At 41.1% G+C, this 16,813-nt stretch overlaps 1 protein-coding gene and 1 pseudogene across 4 annotated transcripts in view; one reads left to right on the top strand and one right to left on the bottom strand.

Moving 5' to 3' along the window:
• KCNB2 (potassium voltage-gated channel subfamily B member 2) overlaps positions 1 to 16,813 on the bottom strand; it is a 283,417-nt gene that overhangs the window by 62,459 nt on the left and 204,145 nt on the right. The window lies entirely within an intron of this gene.
• Positions 11,416 to 11,534, top strand: LOC118612115 (annotated as a pseudogene).

The raw sequence follows: 16,813 nt of genomic DNA on the forward strand, positions 1-16,813 counted from the left end.
TTTCGTTGTAAAGAAACATCAATGACTGCTATTAAAGGCAAACTGAAAGGGACTGTATTTTATTAATAAATGTCTAGTTCTATGCACTGTGGGGCTTGGGGCATCTGTGTGTGTGTGTGTGTGTGTGTGTGTGTGTGTGTGAGAGAGAGAGAGAGAGAGAGAGAGAGAGAGAGAGAGAGAGATTTTCATTTAAATTTGATTAAATTATTTTTAATTGATTAAAACAGAAACAAAAACTAATACAAACAAAACTGACAGAAAGGCCTACAAGAGAGATAGTTTTAACTGAGTAATAACTTTGGTGGAGTGTAGAAACTGACTTGGGATGAAAAGCAGATTGTTAGTTTCAAATTCTTTTATAAATTGATATTCCATATTTGTGTAAAACTTAAATAGCTGTATCACATAGTTACCATTATCTCTACTTTATAGTAGAAACTGAGGTCCAGAGCAGCTGAGTGTCATCCAAAGTCATGTGGCTCTAAGGGGTTGGAGGCAGGAATTGAACTTGGGTCTTTACATCTGAATTTGTTGTTTCAGGATGGTTATATGTTAGAATACCAACAGAGTGATGACAGGGCTAATAATTAGCTATGTTAAAAATAACAACTGCATATCATAGTTTTTACAAGTCGATCAGGAGGTTTCACAGATGAACTCCACAATCCTCATAGCATACTTCGTGAATACACAGGGACCAGGCTGATGATTCTCGATATTGGGTGAGAATGTGTGACTAGGACAGTTCAGTGAATCCTCACAGTTCAAAGCAAGTCATAACAGGACAAAGTCATTAACTTTCGTTGTTTTTTTTTTTTTTTTCTATTCAAGAATATTATCTCTTCAGAAATAAAAACTGAGGAAGAAACTGTACTCTCATCCAGTGGGTGGGGGCATTTAAATTTCTAAGAAAAGAGTGATCGAATATGCTAAGGAAAACCATAGGGGAGATCTTAGTCAATTATAGTTCTTTCTAGGAAATGAGAAAAAACATATTTGGCTTGAATGAAAAGGATGAATAAGAATGAAAACATGTCCTGGACTTTGCAGCAGGAGAGTCTCCAAGGAAAGAGATAATGTTGAGGAGAAATTAGCAAGGCTAGTGAACTAAAGGAAAATAGGATGGTTTGTCTGAATAAACCGGAATGAACAAAATCAAAGATTGTTATAAAATGATCTGATGGAGGGAGGCAAAATGGCGTCATGACCTTAGAGTGAATACTTGAACAGTTTTAAAGACTGCAAGAGGAAAGAAAATAATATTAATTTAATTCAGGGAGACAGAAACAGAGGTAGAAATAATCACACGATTCACTATGATGCTATTTCACAAAGTAAGAAAATTGAAACATAAAGAAAAACTATCACAGAGCAAAGTCGTGGGGTCAGACACAGGCATGTACTTCCAGATACAATTTTCAACAGATAAAGGCAAGGTAACTATGGACGAATTATGCATTTGTTTTGAAGGTTGGAGCTGAAAATCCCACTCTGATTATGTTGGAGGAGCCCGCCCATGAAGTTGCACGGATTTAGAGAAATGCGTAGTGCAAATTAATTGGAAAGGAGTTCATGGAATAAATACACTACTTAGAGAGATGAAAAGATTGACTTACGAAGCTATTTATTCAAAGCTATCATTTATTTATGACAAAATTGTTTGTAATAAAAAGAGATATATGATCTAGTACTTGCTGGAGGTTTACACTCGATAAAAAAAAATTATTTATGAGGAAAGTAACCAATAATTTCATACTGAGCAGAGTAAATAGCATGGTTCGGAGGGGACGAAGGCTGTGTGGTGGCAGGAAGTGGCTTCCTGGAGGAGGAGAGCTTCGCAGTGGGCCCGAGAATGAGCAGTGTTTGGAGAACTGAACAGGAAGTCAGGGGCCGTTACAGGATGAGAATTCGTCTTGGGAAAAAGTGTACAGGTCACATGTAAGCCATGCTTTGGGAACCAGGAAAAAACCAGCCAGTTGGAGTGGAGGGTCCTTGTAGGACAATATGAAGTCAAGGTCACTGGTGTCAAATATAACCGCGGTTGGATATTAGACCGAATTGGGACGTTGACGGCAGTGGAAAACCACTAAAATTTTCAAACAGGGGTATAAATCGATGAGAATAATTTGAAGTCCCAGGTAGGGTGGCTTGAGAGGGAAGAGTGGAGGCAGACATTAATAAGGAGGCTGTTACAATGATGACGACGGTGACGATGACAGTAAGAAGAGTGGCCTGCATTTACTGAGTTCCTACTATGTGCCATTGATCACTGTAAGTACCTTACATACATTATCTCAATTAATTCTCTTAGCATCCTTAAGGGCATGGTATTTTTCTTGGTGAGGAATCCCACAGACACGGGGTGGGGGTGGGGTGGTTATTCAACTGGCAGGAACACGGGAGAGCCCACACCCCGGCACATGGTGGGGCGTCTCGGGCAGGGGCTTTTTGTAGGGTTTGGGCCGGGCTGAGTAATTCAGAGGAGCTAAGGTGAATGGGGGTCATCTCTGGACTGGCTCCGGGCTGGCCGCTGCTGTCATGAAGGGAGGGCACTTAAGCACTTGGGTATCTCAGTAACCTTTTCTCAGGAACAAAGTGGACTGGGACGTCACAGATAAGAAAGCAGTAATTATTCAAAAGAAAGGGGATGCGGCATCTTGTGGCCGTGGCCTGCCTTGGAAGAATCATTGTTTTTTGCTGGTTTTGTCTCTGATTTTACCTGTTATCACAGCCTGATTGTTACCAGGGTAAATTTTATTTTCTTAGTCCCGGGTTGGCTCTCTCACTATTCTACAGCTGGTGAATCCGAGACACAGAAAAATGGTTTTGCGCTCCTGGTAAGTGGTAGAGCCTGGATTTGAACCTGCAATTGTTTAGGTGTGAGGTTGGGAGGGTCTAAACCGAAGACAAGATGGAAAGGAAAGGGGCTGTGAATGACAGGACTGGGGAAATTTGGCGACTAATTAAACGTGAGGAATGAGAGAAAACCCACCGACCGAACACAGTGCCTCTCACAGCAAGGAGTGTGTTGAGGGTAGAGGAAGAGGAATTTTATTTTAGGCTACCGAAGGGAAATGCTTGAAGATTAGCATAAGACACAGAAAGTAAGGCAGGTAGTTTCTAAAATGCCATCGTAAAGAATCTTCACTCAGTATCAATTAATTTAGGAACTTACATCAATATTATTTAAATTTCCCACCCACCTGGTATGATATTATTAGTTCATATTACTTTGCCCTTAAAATAGCTACGTGTGAAGGAGGTGTGACTCTGCATTTTCCAGGTGCCATTCTCAAGGTCACAGAACAAGTCAGGAGAGAAATTCGGATTGCACTGGTTTTATGTGCTGCCCATCGTGTGATTACTCCAAACCAAATTCTCTCCTAAGGTATAGAGATTATTGATTGAATTTGGTACAAGTCTTGATGCATCTTAGTAGAAGAGGCAGATTTAAATTTAGTGAGTTGTTTGACTGTCAGAAAAAAAAAACAACCTTGACATTACTAAAGAAATATAATATTTTTGTTACATACCAGGCTGCCATGAAGTGAGGGTAGTGTAGCACTTGGGTGTGACATTTAAAGTTTTTAAAATTTGTGTGAGAGAATAACAAATTTCCCTCGCCTACAAATAGAATGGTTGCAAATTTTTTTTTTCACAATTTGAGTTAGAATGGGTGGCACATTTTAAGAATGAATTTCAAAGGCCACGGATCTGGCATTAAATTATGGGGTATCCATTCTATTGGGGAAAGCTGTAGAAGTCCATCAAATCCCTCCTTCCACACACTTTTTCATTTGTAAAATAACAATACTGTCAGTCAATCCTTTCTCTCCAACCCAAATTTCCCATTTGATGACAGAAGAGACATTTGTGAAGATGTTTATGAAGTGTTATGTTGACATACAGTTTAATATAGCCTATTTACATTTTTTTTTTCCTAAATTGGATTTAAAAACATAACAGAGACTATACATAAAAACATACCCACCAGCACTATGAGAAAATGGAAATTTTTCTCCAAGGAGAGAATTGCAAGGCATTCTAATTGTCTTCCTTTTTATCAGTCACTGAGGGATCCCCCCAAAACTGACTGGTGGTTTTGCTCACGAATCCGGCAGGAAGGCCAACAAGGGGGGAGTAGGTTTAGTTAGTCGCTCACTGTCTAGGAGAAACGATTCCTCGGGACCTTACTGAGAAAGTTGCTGGTTAATGCTCTCGACCTACGCTGACTACTCTAGAGTCCAATGAGGACAGGTGAAAAGTGAAAACTTTGAAATCAGATTAGTCACCATAAAAGGAGGTGAGAAATAATGACGTTTTGCTTTCAGAAGAGTAGAAACCCTTTACGCCAAAATCTGAGAAAAGACTGATGACTCTGCTTGCTCCAAAGACATTACAGAAAAATCGATGACGATTTGGGATGTTTTGCTATGTCTTTTTAAGATGTCAGTTACAGTCGGTATTGCCTGTTCTTCAGTTTCTACAGGCTGGGCCTAGAATGAACTTGCCTGGTGAGGGGAGTGTTGGGAGAGACAAGGGCAAGGGTATTTATTTCAAACTCCAACTGGCACAGTCCTAAGGCAGGTTTTGCCCTATGAATCACGATTTGCTCCTTCAGAAATGTAATACCACTGAAAAGCTGTCGCAGACATAAGCCCTTTCATTCATGCAAAGCCTTTCAACGTCTTCTCCAAGGACAATGTCGTTCTTTCTCCTTGGAAGATTATTTTTCTATAGGGTATGTCCTCCTTTGAGATCTAAGACACCAGGGTGTATAAAGTTGGGTTCAAGCATTCTTTCACTTTGATATTTGTATAATTTATCGACCTCTTCACTACAGCCATGGTCTGGGATAGAAAAGCCCTCCAATAACATATAAAGCCCTGGACCTCGTCTGTGTGAAACCAGCAACGACGGAGGCCCACAACAACCTGGTTTGCTTACCATGGGGAAAGAAGCAAGCAAGGTGTCTAAAGTCACTTCTTCAGCAGAAGTTTTAAAATAAATATACTCCTAGAATCCATAACGAAAGGATTCCATTAGTAAGGGTCAGACTTGTGGTTTTAGGTGAACTTAGTCAGCTATGCCTTAAGGAAAAGACACTATTCATGAATTCATGTCACAAAACTATCAAAATGTTCAGCACATCTATATAGTTTGATTAAACTGTTTTAGAGACACATTTTCATTTAATTCATCTGCTGCCAGGCTACTTGAGAAATCGCTGTATTTGGTGCATATTTTGAACTAACTGCTTCAAAACCTTGACAATATGTTTAGTTTGCATAAATCAGGCAAAACATATTTTGTTTTGTTCAGCATGCTCTGAACTTTCACAGTTATTTCATTATCTGCTCAGATGGTCCCTCAGCCTTGCTTCGACTGAAAGGGAAATTGTAAATGTTGTTAAAATAAAACCAGGCTGATGCTTTGGCAGCTGCGCCATCTGCAAAAGACCTGGGTTCAGGGATCTAGTTGAAATCCAAGAAGCTTATCTTCACTAACTTCTCTTGGTGATGAGCATCACTATTCATCACATTTTGTAGAAATCCGTCCAACTCTCCCTCTTTAAGGAAATCTATTTTCATTTTAGAAGGATCCATCTTATCCAAGCTTCCCTTCTTGGTCTCAAGCATTGCTAATTATAAGTTTTTTTTTTTCTCTTTATAAAATAGTCTAAAATTTGTCTTGCTTATGGTGATATAATTTTGAGTCACTTAATTATGGCAACATTATCTTTCTTATTTCTCCTCTTCTCTCATTATTGTCTTTTACTGTTAAATCAAAATAACTATTCAAATATTTTTCTTTTATATTGTGTCTGTTTCTGCACACCCTCGTTTGCTGCTCACAAACTTTTAAGGTTTCAATTTTTGGGTTTGCTCTTGGGGTTTTAGGAATTCTTCATGCTCACCCCTGACCTTCCTCGAGGCCAGAGGTGGCCTCATTTTCTCTCCTGTTCCGTGGAATCCCTCATGCGAGATTTTCTTTTTGGACAAGAAATTTAGTGTAATGGGACTAGACATTTAAAACAAGATACAAAGGTTAAGATTTGGGGATTAGTCAATAAAAGACAAGGGGAAGTATTAACCTAGACTCAGTCCCTACTCATTTGGTCATTCATTCATGTATTCAACAAACATTTAATGAGTGGTTCGGGCACTACGGCCAGCACTGGAGATACAGTGGGAAACAATGGTCGCAGGTGTCCGCTTTCTCTGAGCGCAGTCTATGCAGGATAAAGACAGTGATAACACTGGCAAGTCCTGCTAAGGGAGAAAGCGTATGTTATTGTATTACATATCATACTTAATACTCTATCTTTAAGGATTAATAAGAAGAAATAAAACAAGCTTTTCCTGGCATTTTAGCCCCTTTTATCTGGGGATATTCTGGGGATAGTTGGCACTAAAAATTAAAACGTCCATCGGGAATCATTTCAGAGCCTTCCAACTCTCGTGCCTCGGTCTCCCTCATTTCTGTTGTCTTTCTTCCCCCAGGCGAAAGGAGGATGTGTTCGGTATTTGCTTTAACGGGTAGAACTGACTGTCGCTTTACTGGGGGGTTTTGTTAAATAGCTCCTGAATCACAGCGGGGAAGACATCCCACAATTCGAAGAGCGACTCCTTCGTCATGATCTTCAACTTACTAGCTTACAAGGAATTCTGCTGCCTCAATAAAAAAATGTGTCTCCTTCCTCTGCTCTGCTCAATCCCTCTTTACCTATCACTGACCTTCTGACCGACCTCTTCGACCTTTCCAGTACTTACTGCAGTTCGACCCCCTGTTTCCTCTGTAATCCACATGCTAATCTTTGGCTCATTATCTTGCATTATTTATGTGTAACAATTATTATTCCACACACTTGGAGATGTCAAGTTATGAGAACTATGGTGTGCAGAATAAAGTAACAATATTACAATTGGTAAAATTTAAAAAACAAAAAGAGTGTATCCTTTTAATGTTAGGACTTTGGCAAGTATGAATTTTAATGACGATTGGCCTCAGTAGCGTCATTTTATCCTCTGATTAAATAAACTATTTGGCGAGTTAAAAACTTTCTATTCTTTTATTATTATATTTTCAAGAGATGAGTCCTTTAATCAAAATTAGCCAAGGGCTTACTAAGTAGTGAAACTAACTTTCATGTGTGGCTTGTATAGAAAGGCTAAAATGATAATAATGGGAATTAGCAAGTATCAATGACGATGTAAAGCCCACAGTGCTGGAGGGAGGATAAAGGAGAAAAACCACTTTGACAAACTGTTGGTACCTATAAAACCTGAACATACGCCTTCCCATGACTAGTATTTCCACTGCTAGGTATGTACCCCATAGGAGAATAACGTAAATTGTGGCCAAGAATGCTTAAAGCTGTGCGAAAATTCATACTGCACTGAACCCGAGACTGTCTGAAGCCCCCTCAGCATTAGAATGGATGAACACATTGTAGTGTATTCACACGATGCAATACTGTGATGAGAATTGAATTAACATGCATCGATACGGCCGAATTTCACAAACGTGATTTTCGAACAAGAATACTATTGAACAAAAGAAAGCAGATACAAACGAAGCATACGCTAGATGATTTCCTTTACAACAAGTTCAAAAACAGGCACCCTCCTGGTTGGGAGAGTACCCCTGGGGTGGTTGAGGAAACTGATGTTTACACGAGTGTGTTTAAATTTTGAAAATTAAATCGAGTGATCCGCTTTTTATTTGTGCACTTTTGTATATGTGCACAATTCTTCATTAACGATTTATGAGAAAAGAGAGGTTGGGGGTGGAGGGAGAGAGACTGGTGGAGAGAGAAGCGGATCTACTCATGGGCTGTGTCACGCGTGGGACCAGGCAGATGGGGAGGGCGGACAGGGTCTGCCCTTTGACGGCCCTTTCTTTCCCTTTTGCGACCTCCTTACTAGCTCTGGGAACCTTTCAATCTCGATTCTTTCTTTTTCTGTACCAATATCACCATCAGGAACAGATGCCCATCTGACATTTCTTTCTGAGTGTAAATTTAGATGGGCTTTCGCCTCTCGCAGGGGCGGCTGCATTTTAAGCTTTCGGATGTTTCTCGTGTGGGATAAGAAGTCCTTAGTCACCTATTAAAGGAACTCCGGTGGCTGGAGGCAGGTTTTTGGGGACAGGGCTTCTGGAATTGCACTGCTTAGGCTCTGCTTGCCTTTCTCACGAGCAATGCCAACACTGGTTGAGGGTAGTTCACTGCTGTTTCCTTTAGAAAACTGTCTTCATATTCTCATAGCATCTTTCTACATATTTTTACTATAGAAACATGTAACTCTATTTCGTAATACATTATTGATGCGCTTATCACCTCCATTAGACAATGCATTCCTTGAAGGCTGGGACAATCATTCACTTCTTTATCTCCAGTGACCAGGCACTGTGTGTGATGCTGAGTAGGCAATCGATCGAGCCCGGTGGGAATTTTAGCACATCGTTAAAGACCGCCTAGTCCCCGCGCAATTTATACTTCTCCAAGATGTAGAAAGATAAACCTTCTCAACTCTTTCTACAATGTCTGTGCAACATGGATATCAAAATCCGACAAGCACCACATGAAAAAGAAAACTACAGCTCAGCGGAACCTAGGCACATCAATGTAAAAATCCTCTATCAGAGAGCGGCAAACCGAATCTGGCCACACATTAAAATAATGAAACTTCACGACTAAGTGGGGATTATTCCAGAAACGCAAGGATGGATTGGTATTAGAAAGTGTACTAATATACTTTATCATGTTTATAGGCTTAAGGAAAAACATATGATCACCTCCGCAGACCCAGAAAAGGTAGTTGTCTAACTCCGGCAACCACTTCTTGTTTAAAAAGCATCAAAGTAATAATTGATACGTAGCTCCTTGCCATAATAAATATATCTCTATATCTCCATCCATCCATCCATCATCATCCATCCATCCATCCATCCGTCATCCATGTCAGCCAAAAACTGGCATTAAAAATTAACGAAGAAACATAAATAGCATTCCTGCTAATGTTACAGATGCAACCAGGATACCTCATCACTATCATTTAACAAAATTAGACAAGGGAAAAAAATGAGAAGTATAAAAATTGGAAAGGAGAAGGTAAATACATTACTAAACTTAGTGAGGAGTTTTTACCTGGAAAATCCAAGAGAATCAACAGAAAAAGCATACAATGAAAGAATTCAGTAAGGTATAATATCAATTAATAGCAGTCAATACTCTTTGTATATAAATACAAATTAGAAGATATAATGAAAGAAAAGACCCCACTTAGAATAGTACTTTCAAAGATAAAACTTTACGAGAAATGTGAAAATTTAGATGAAAAGTTTAATACATTTCTGAAGGACACGAGATAAGACCGTCACCCAGTGCAAGACATTGCATGTGCCTGGGATAAGAAAAATGGAGAAAGAAAGCTGTCGATTCTCCTTAAGGGAATTTATAAAGTAAATATAATCTTAATAAAAATATCGATGAGTTTTTAAAGAAACTGAAGCAGCTGATTCCAAAGCTCATACAGAAAAACGAACAAGCAAGAAGAGCCAGGAAAGTTCTGAGAAGACAGATGAAAGGTGAGTACCCCTACCGGATGTTAACACACACTGTAAAGCCTACACGATTAAACCAATGCGGTATAAGCACGTGAATACACAGACGAAGGGAAGGTTACAAAAAACAGACCCCATCACTCACAGGTCTTTATGTATGATAAGCGGGGTATCATTGGGCAAGGAGTTAGCCAGAAGAAAAAGGAGAGTTTTATCCATTTTTTAAAAAATTTCAGGATAAATTCAAAATGGGCCAAAGATTTTTCTTTTAACTTTTTAACTTTTTATTAGGGCCAAAGATATAAGTGCTAGAAATAAATAAAACCATAAAAGTCTTAAAAGAAAAGAAAAGAAAAAAAAACCCAAAATGATAAAAAAATACCTTTATAACCTCAGAAGGGGAAAAGCCATTTTAAAATCTGACTCAAAATCAGAAGTTTATAAAAAAAGAAAAAAGAAACAAGATGGAAATCCCTTATCGTTCTAGATAACGAAAGGTTATTTCTTTAAGAAAGATGTCAGCTGAAAAAAATTGGTTAAAAAAGTAGGATAACAGGTAACATATATGGTTCGTTAGGTCTCTTTTCATGAGATGATTATGCACATCATTTCTCTTCAATTTCATATTTTAGCTTGACAGTTGTGATGGTTATACAATAAATCGGGCCATAATTTACATATTATAACCTACATAGCTGATGCCACGCCCCCCTGATGATCACAGTTTAAATACTTAAGAATGTTTACCCAGCTGGGGTGATCGCTTTGTAAGTTATCTAAATGTCCAATCACTACATTGTACATCTGAAATTAATATATTATATTTCAACTCTAGTTGAAAACTTAAAACAAAATGAAACAAAACAACAGCAAAAAAACAGCCTTCGACCAGAGACATGTGGGCTTAGGTTGGGATGTGCTTTCTCTCTTTCAAGCACCAAAACTGCTCGATGCCAAGTACCAAAACTTTGAAAAATAACATATATATATTTTTAAACATTAGTCACGCTAATGAATGCAGGAAAAAATTGGGAGTAACTGTATTGGAGGAGGATAGCCTTCAAAAACTTGGGAATAAAGAACGTAAGTCTGTCTCCTTTACTAGCTATACTATGAACTATACTATGTTACTAACTATGCTATATTAACACCCAACTGGTCCCATCGGGGATAAAGACACCGGATGGTGCGAAGATAGGACCTGACCATACCTGACTGAAGGGACTTCCTTGTCTAAACAGGTGAAGGAATTTACGTGTCCATCAGAGGGAGCTGTCAGCCAGCAGTGGGCATCTGGACAAAGAAGGACAGAGAGGTCAAGTCCTCGCCAGAGCAGAACCTGCAGGATCGCTGTGGATTCTTTTCCCTCCGATGGCAGTGACCGTGAGCCCTGGTTTATCTGGGACAATCCAGGTTTATGCCTCTTGTTCCGGTGTAATTATTTAAGGTGCCTCCATTCAATCTCAAGATAAAATGGACGATAAATTACATGGGCACCCGACCCTACGCCTTCAGCTTTCTCTCTGCCGCCTGCTTTCCTCAGTGCTGCACCTTCTTTGCTAAGTTCCTTCAACCAGTTGCGATTTTCGATCGGCATCTTGCCAAGACATCCCTCCTTCCCCATGATATCTCTAGAGCAAAATGATGGATCACTCACTTACACGGGCTCTGGGCTGGGGGGCCGCTTGGCGGCACAGGTGACACCCATCCAAGCAGGAGTCAAGGCGACAGGGATGTTGGGCCAATAGGGTTTTAGTGTCTGGTTCCACTGACAGTAATTAAAAGAGTGAGTAAAGAATACTAAGATAAGACTGCCAATAAAACATACGAATAAAATTAGAAACAAAGGTCTACAGCTATGCTACCCTGAACAAGCCCGATCCCATCTGATCTCAGAAGCTAAGCAGGGTCAGGCCTGGTTAGTACTTGGATGAGAGCCCACCTAGGAAGGCCAGGTGCTGTAGGTGTAAATATTAAAAAATAAGGGATTGTAAGCTGACAAAATCTTTGCCATCTGTGAGGTCAGCCAAGGGCTGCCTTGCCTAAAAAATATAAAATAAAAATTAGAAACAAAGGCTAACACTTTTGGAAAAGGCATTGGCCAATTATTTCCTCAAAAATAAGACAGGTTACAGTTGAAGACTGATGTTTGTTTCTAAATGTTCAGGTGGGAGGTCTGATCTCAGACATGGTAAGCACCCAATAGAGTGAGAATCTGGAGCATTTGGGATCTTTGGGGTTTTCTGAGGAAGAGGCATTCTTGCATATTGATCGTCCTTGCCAGAGAAGTGACAGAGGACATATGTGGGGGCCACGTTAGCACTATGCATTCATTTTAAAAAGAATATTTCTCTAACAAAGTTGAAGGGAGAGGTCAGTTTATCTATGAGACCAACGTCCCGGAGCTAATTGGCCTCACTTCCTTCTGCAGTTCTCCAGGGTAACAGTAGCCTGCTATACCCAGCCGCCAGGGAGAGAGGCTGTAACTCCCCAAGTCCTATTTTCTTTTTCTTTTGTTATAAACTATAATTTGGAAATGCCACACATTATAATTTATAAATGCCACATGTACCGTTGGGGGAAAATCCGATTTACAGGAGGAAGGACAACTGATTTTCATATATTAGAGCAGTAATTGGTTAGGGATATTGGTGAAAATGTCTCAGAAAAGAGAAAGAATATTTGATGTTTGGACTTTTTCTCCACGTGGAATAGAGTGTCACCCCCAACCCCATCATGTAGAGCAGAGCATTTAGCATAAAGTACTAGACTGTAATTTACTAGATTTAAAGGCTCCTTTTCTGATTGCTTATGATTAACGGGCCACAGAGGTCCCGGACACAAAACCACTTCACACGACATGTTGTTAACAAATATTTCTTGAGCACTCAGTTTTGGCCAGGTACCGTGTTAGAAAAAGAAGCAACATTGGTCAGGATCCTCAAGAACCTTATAGTCTAATGTGCTTACCAGTAAATAACCAAGTATCGAACCAAATACACATAAAATTATAATTGTATAAACAATTAAGCAGAGCCGACCTCTGCGACGTGGTGAATAGGACCCTGAGTGAGGTAGTATCTTAGGGCCAATGCGCTTGGCACTGAGAGCGTACGGAAGGCGATCTGATGTAGACTGGGTCAGAAAGTTTCCCTTAGGACACGACGCAGCAGGCGAGTGTAACACAGACTGTCTGCCTGAGCACGTGAAGGTCAGCCCTCACTCTGCGATGCTCTGAGTAGGATCTCACACAAGGTCAGTCTGACGTGTACAAAAAAGGTAGGAGCAGAAAAGAGCGGAGCTGCCCACAGAACCGCGCTGAACGTCTGGGAGCGAACAGGGCGTGCAGAAGCCACCTGCGCGGTCTGTACTAGCAGGAGGCATGATAACAACTTGCACCTCAGGGTGGTTCAAGTTTACGAGGGCTTACTCACTTATGTCTATCGTATGATTCTCACAATGACCTTGGATCCCAGAAAACAGCTTGCACGTATTGGCTTACACAACTTATATGGTGTATATACTTCATCTCAAGCACTCTTGTGGGAGCAGGCATGTTTTGAGATGTAGGCCAGAACCTATACCATCTGCATGCTGTGAAACCATCTCCCTGCGGCTTCCAAAAGCAGCTCTAAATCTCCCTCTGGCTGTTCGCGGATGTGCAGTCAGGCCTGGTGGTTGTGTTAAAAGCCCCAAATATTTTCCTTTTTGGGGTCTACCTATCCTCTCAGGAAACCTCTCCTTCTTTTTCTTTGTTGCAGACTCTTTATTCTGGTCACAACTAAAATGTATCTGAGAGAGAGAAAGAGAGAAAGAGAGAAAGAGAGAAAGAGAGAAAGAGAAAGAGAGAGAGAGAGAGAGAGAGAGAGAGAGAGAGAGAAAGGGGTCCATGGTCACTGCTATTTTATCTTTCATCATTCGGTTATTTCCCTGAAGCACTTCTAATAATCTGAATTTATTTTGCTAATCTCTCTATTTATTATCTGTTTCCCCCATTGGAACATATGCTCCGTGAGCATAGGGACCCACCCTTGCCTGGCACTGTGCTTCAAACACTGTACCTGGCACAGGTACACACTAGGTGAACAGCAAATACTTGTTGAACAAATGAATGAAATAGTCTTACATTTCTTTATTAAGGATTTCACCCAATTAGATCTTTGATTAATACATCCATCACTTTCCATTACCTGGAAACCAAATAAAATAAAAGCATAGAGTTTATGTAGTCTATCTCAGTCATTTTGCAAATGAAGAAATTGAAGCCCCAGAAATTGTGAGAGGAGCATGAATCAATTTGGTAAATGAGGAGTAAAAAGGGCTAATTTAGAACTGCACTGGGTCAATAGATTGGGCTAACTCTATATATCACTGTTCCCCAAGGTCTTTTTTTTTTTTTTTTTTTTACCCCAGCAAGAATGTCTTAAAAACAGAGCTCTATGCAGGAGAGGACAGATCTGTACTCTAAGATAATGTTCTTAAATTCCATCTTGCAATTCCCTTCTGGGACCCACACCCCAGCATGCCACCCTTGGAAAGTAAGAACAATAATCTCATTCTTATGGTTTTCTGATTATAGAGAATATAACTCTCTGATTAAAACCATGGCCAAAGGGAGAAAGTTTACCTCTGTAGAGAGAGAACGGATATCTGGGGAAGACATTTCTCCCGTAATATGTTAGAGCTGGTGAACTTAATTTTATTTTTCCACTTTGCTATTGTAAGTTGTTTGGCTTTTGATGATGATGATAATGAAGCTGATGATGCTGATGCTGATGGTGATGATGATGGTGATGGTGATAGTGATGGTGATGGTGATGATGGTGATGATGCTGGTGATGGTGATGATGGTGATGATGTTGGTGATGATGTGATTATGATGATGGTGGTGATGATGATATAATGATAACAGATAACACTGTGGGAGGCACTGCTCTGAGCCCTTCACAGGCATTAACCCACATGATCCTCACAATTATCCTTATGAGGTGAGGATCCTCTTTTACCAATGAAGACAGTGAGTTAGTAACTGTGGAGCTGGGATTTGCACTCAGGCAGTTTGGCACCAGCAACGTGGTCACTGCAGTGTCTCGCCTTTAACCTAAGGATCTGAAGTCAGTCTCCTCATTGTAACACCTACGCTAAAGAGCCAAAGACCACAGACGCAGTCCTCTGTGTGGCCTTGGGACCTGGCACTTGCTTTCCAGCACGCCCACCTGATCAGACCCTCGTGAACCCCTCCCATGCCTCTGCCCTGCCCTGGGGAGCAGGGACACCGGCTTTCGTCTCGGTATTGCCAACTGTTCACATAGTGGCTGACAAATACAGATGACGGATGTCCAAATCGCGATCAATGAGTGAATGAATTTTCCAAACTGATTGCCATTCCTTTCATTTTATTAACAACATAGTGAAGCCTCACAAGTCACTTTCAAATGTCATGGTTTAATTAGTAGTTAATTTGGCTTAACCTCGTGGAGGAAGGCAGTATGAAGAGCAAGGAAGTAGAAAAGGAAGAACAATATTGATTAAAACCTTTGATGAGAGAACAATCAAATACTGATACCAGTCTTCATCAGCAGAAGGATCAATTTATCTTATTTTTGCTGCCCCTACACATGAAATCTTCCCCATTGTGATCCTATTTCCAAGTGACCATTGGCAGTTTCTATGTCCTGATGATACTTTATAATTTGAGCAGATTAGATTTTCTAGGTTCCACAGTCCATCAAAGCAGTAAGGAAAGAGAATGATATGCAGTAATATGCAGCAAAATCCAGTCGAGAAAGAGAGAGAGAGAGAGAGATAGAGAGAGAGAGAGAGAGGAGAGAGAGAGGAGGAGGAGGAGGAGGCAGGTATTCTTGGTCTTGTGAGTTGTTGTCCTGGACTGCTGAGGACGCTTCCTAAACAATTTTTGACTGCCTACCATCTCTTCCTTCTTCAATACATAAGCTATATCTACTAACAGAAATTTGATCATAACACGCTTCTATTTAAAGTCCTTCAATGGCTTCCCACTGCCTTGGGGATCATGGTGACTCCATATGTCCTCACAGTCAAAGTCGACTTCCTTTCCAGACCTCGCCCCCCTCTAGGTCCACTCATCTCCCCTCCCTCTAGCCACACTAATCACCGTTTTTGTTTTTGTTTTTGTTTTTTCCCTTGGAACACGCCATGCTCAAATGCCTTTGCACAGCATCCTACTGTCTAAAATGCCTTCCTGCAGGCGCACACATCCTTCTCCACCTAGAATGGAAAGGTAAAGCCATTGCTCAAAGTCGGACCTACTCAGCTCCTCCTTCTTGCTTTTCCGGCCCCTCCCACCCCATTACCACGGCAGCCGAGGAGCAGAATGGTTTGTAACCCCTCCTGCACGCTTCCTGCTTCAGTCTGCCTTTGCCAGACATCCCGTCAACCCCCAGGCCCCTGGCTCTCACTCACATTTCTCTCGGCACTGTGTCCACCTGCCTTTATACCAAAACTATCAATTCCGATGTGACCATCTACAGGCACTCAGCGTTTGCTCCTTGTCTCCCGGGATTATAGTGAGCAGTCAGAAGAGGTAACTGATATTTACTAGATAGTCCTGGGTGCCAGGACTTTTTTTTGGAAGCTTGATATGTCTTTTAGTGTTCACAGGTATCATGAAAGTATCATTACACCTGATCTATAGAGTCGTGAGGCTGGTGGTCCAGATACTGCGCTTCCGTGGGCATGTATGCAGTTCCTCATTATCTAGAGTGGCTGTCGTGCTTCTGGGGTTTTTCAGCCGCTAGAGAAGTTTAGAAGAACGTTGGTGAGGAGCTATAATCACAGAAGGAAACACGGGCATCGGGCGCAGGTCAGCCGCGAGCGCGGCGGACCAGCAGGGCGTGTAATGGGACGGGGCCTGTCCCTGAGAGACAGCGAGCACGGAGCCGGCTGGTTCCCGGCAGCCCTGGCTCAGGTCAGCGACCGCTCACTCCGACCTCCCCGGCTCCGACGCAGGCTGCTCTGTGCTGTCATATGTCCCCCGAAGGGAACATAGAGGCTCCCGGCTTGTTTATTTCCACAAGCAGAGGCCGCTGACCCAGAGCTACAGTTGTCCGTCTTGCTGTGACCACATTTTCCTAGGTCATGTGACCTTATTCAAAGATCTGGGTGATGAGTTTAGGGACATTTGGGTAGAAATGAATCTCTTAGTAAACACCAATTCTCTTTGGAAGATATTTCAGATGTTTTATAGCGTTCATCAAAGGAGCAAAGA

Source organism: Rousettus aegyptiacus, unplaced genomic scaffold (genome assembly GCF_014176215.1).
Source record: "Rousettus aegyptiacus isolate mRouAeg1 unplaced genomic scaffold, mRouAeg1.p scaffold_m13_p_15, whole genome shotgun sequence".
In the NCBI taxonomy this organism is placed as follows: Eukaryota; Metazoa; Chordata; class Mammalia; order Chiroptera; family Pteropodidae; genus Rousettus; species Rousettus aegyptiacus.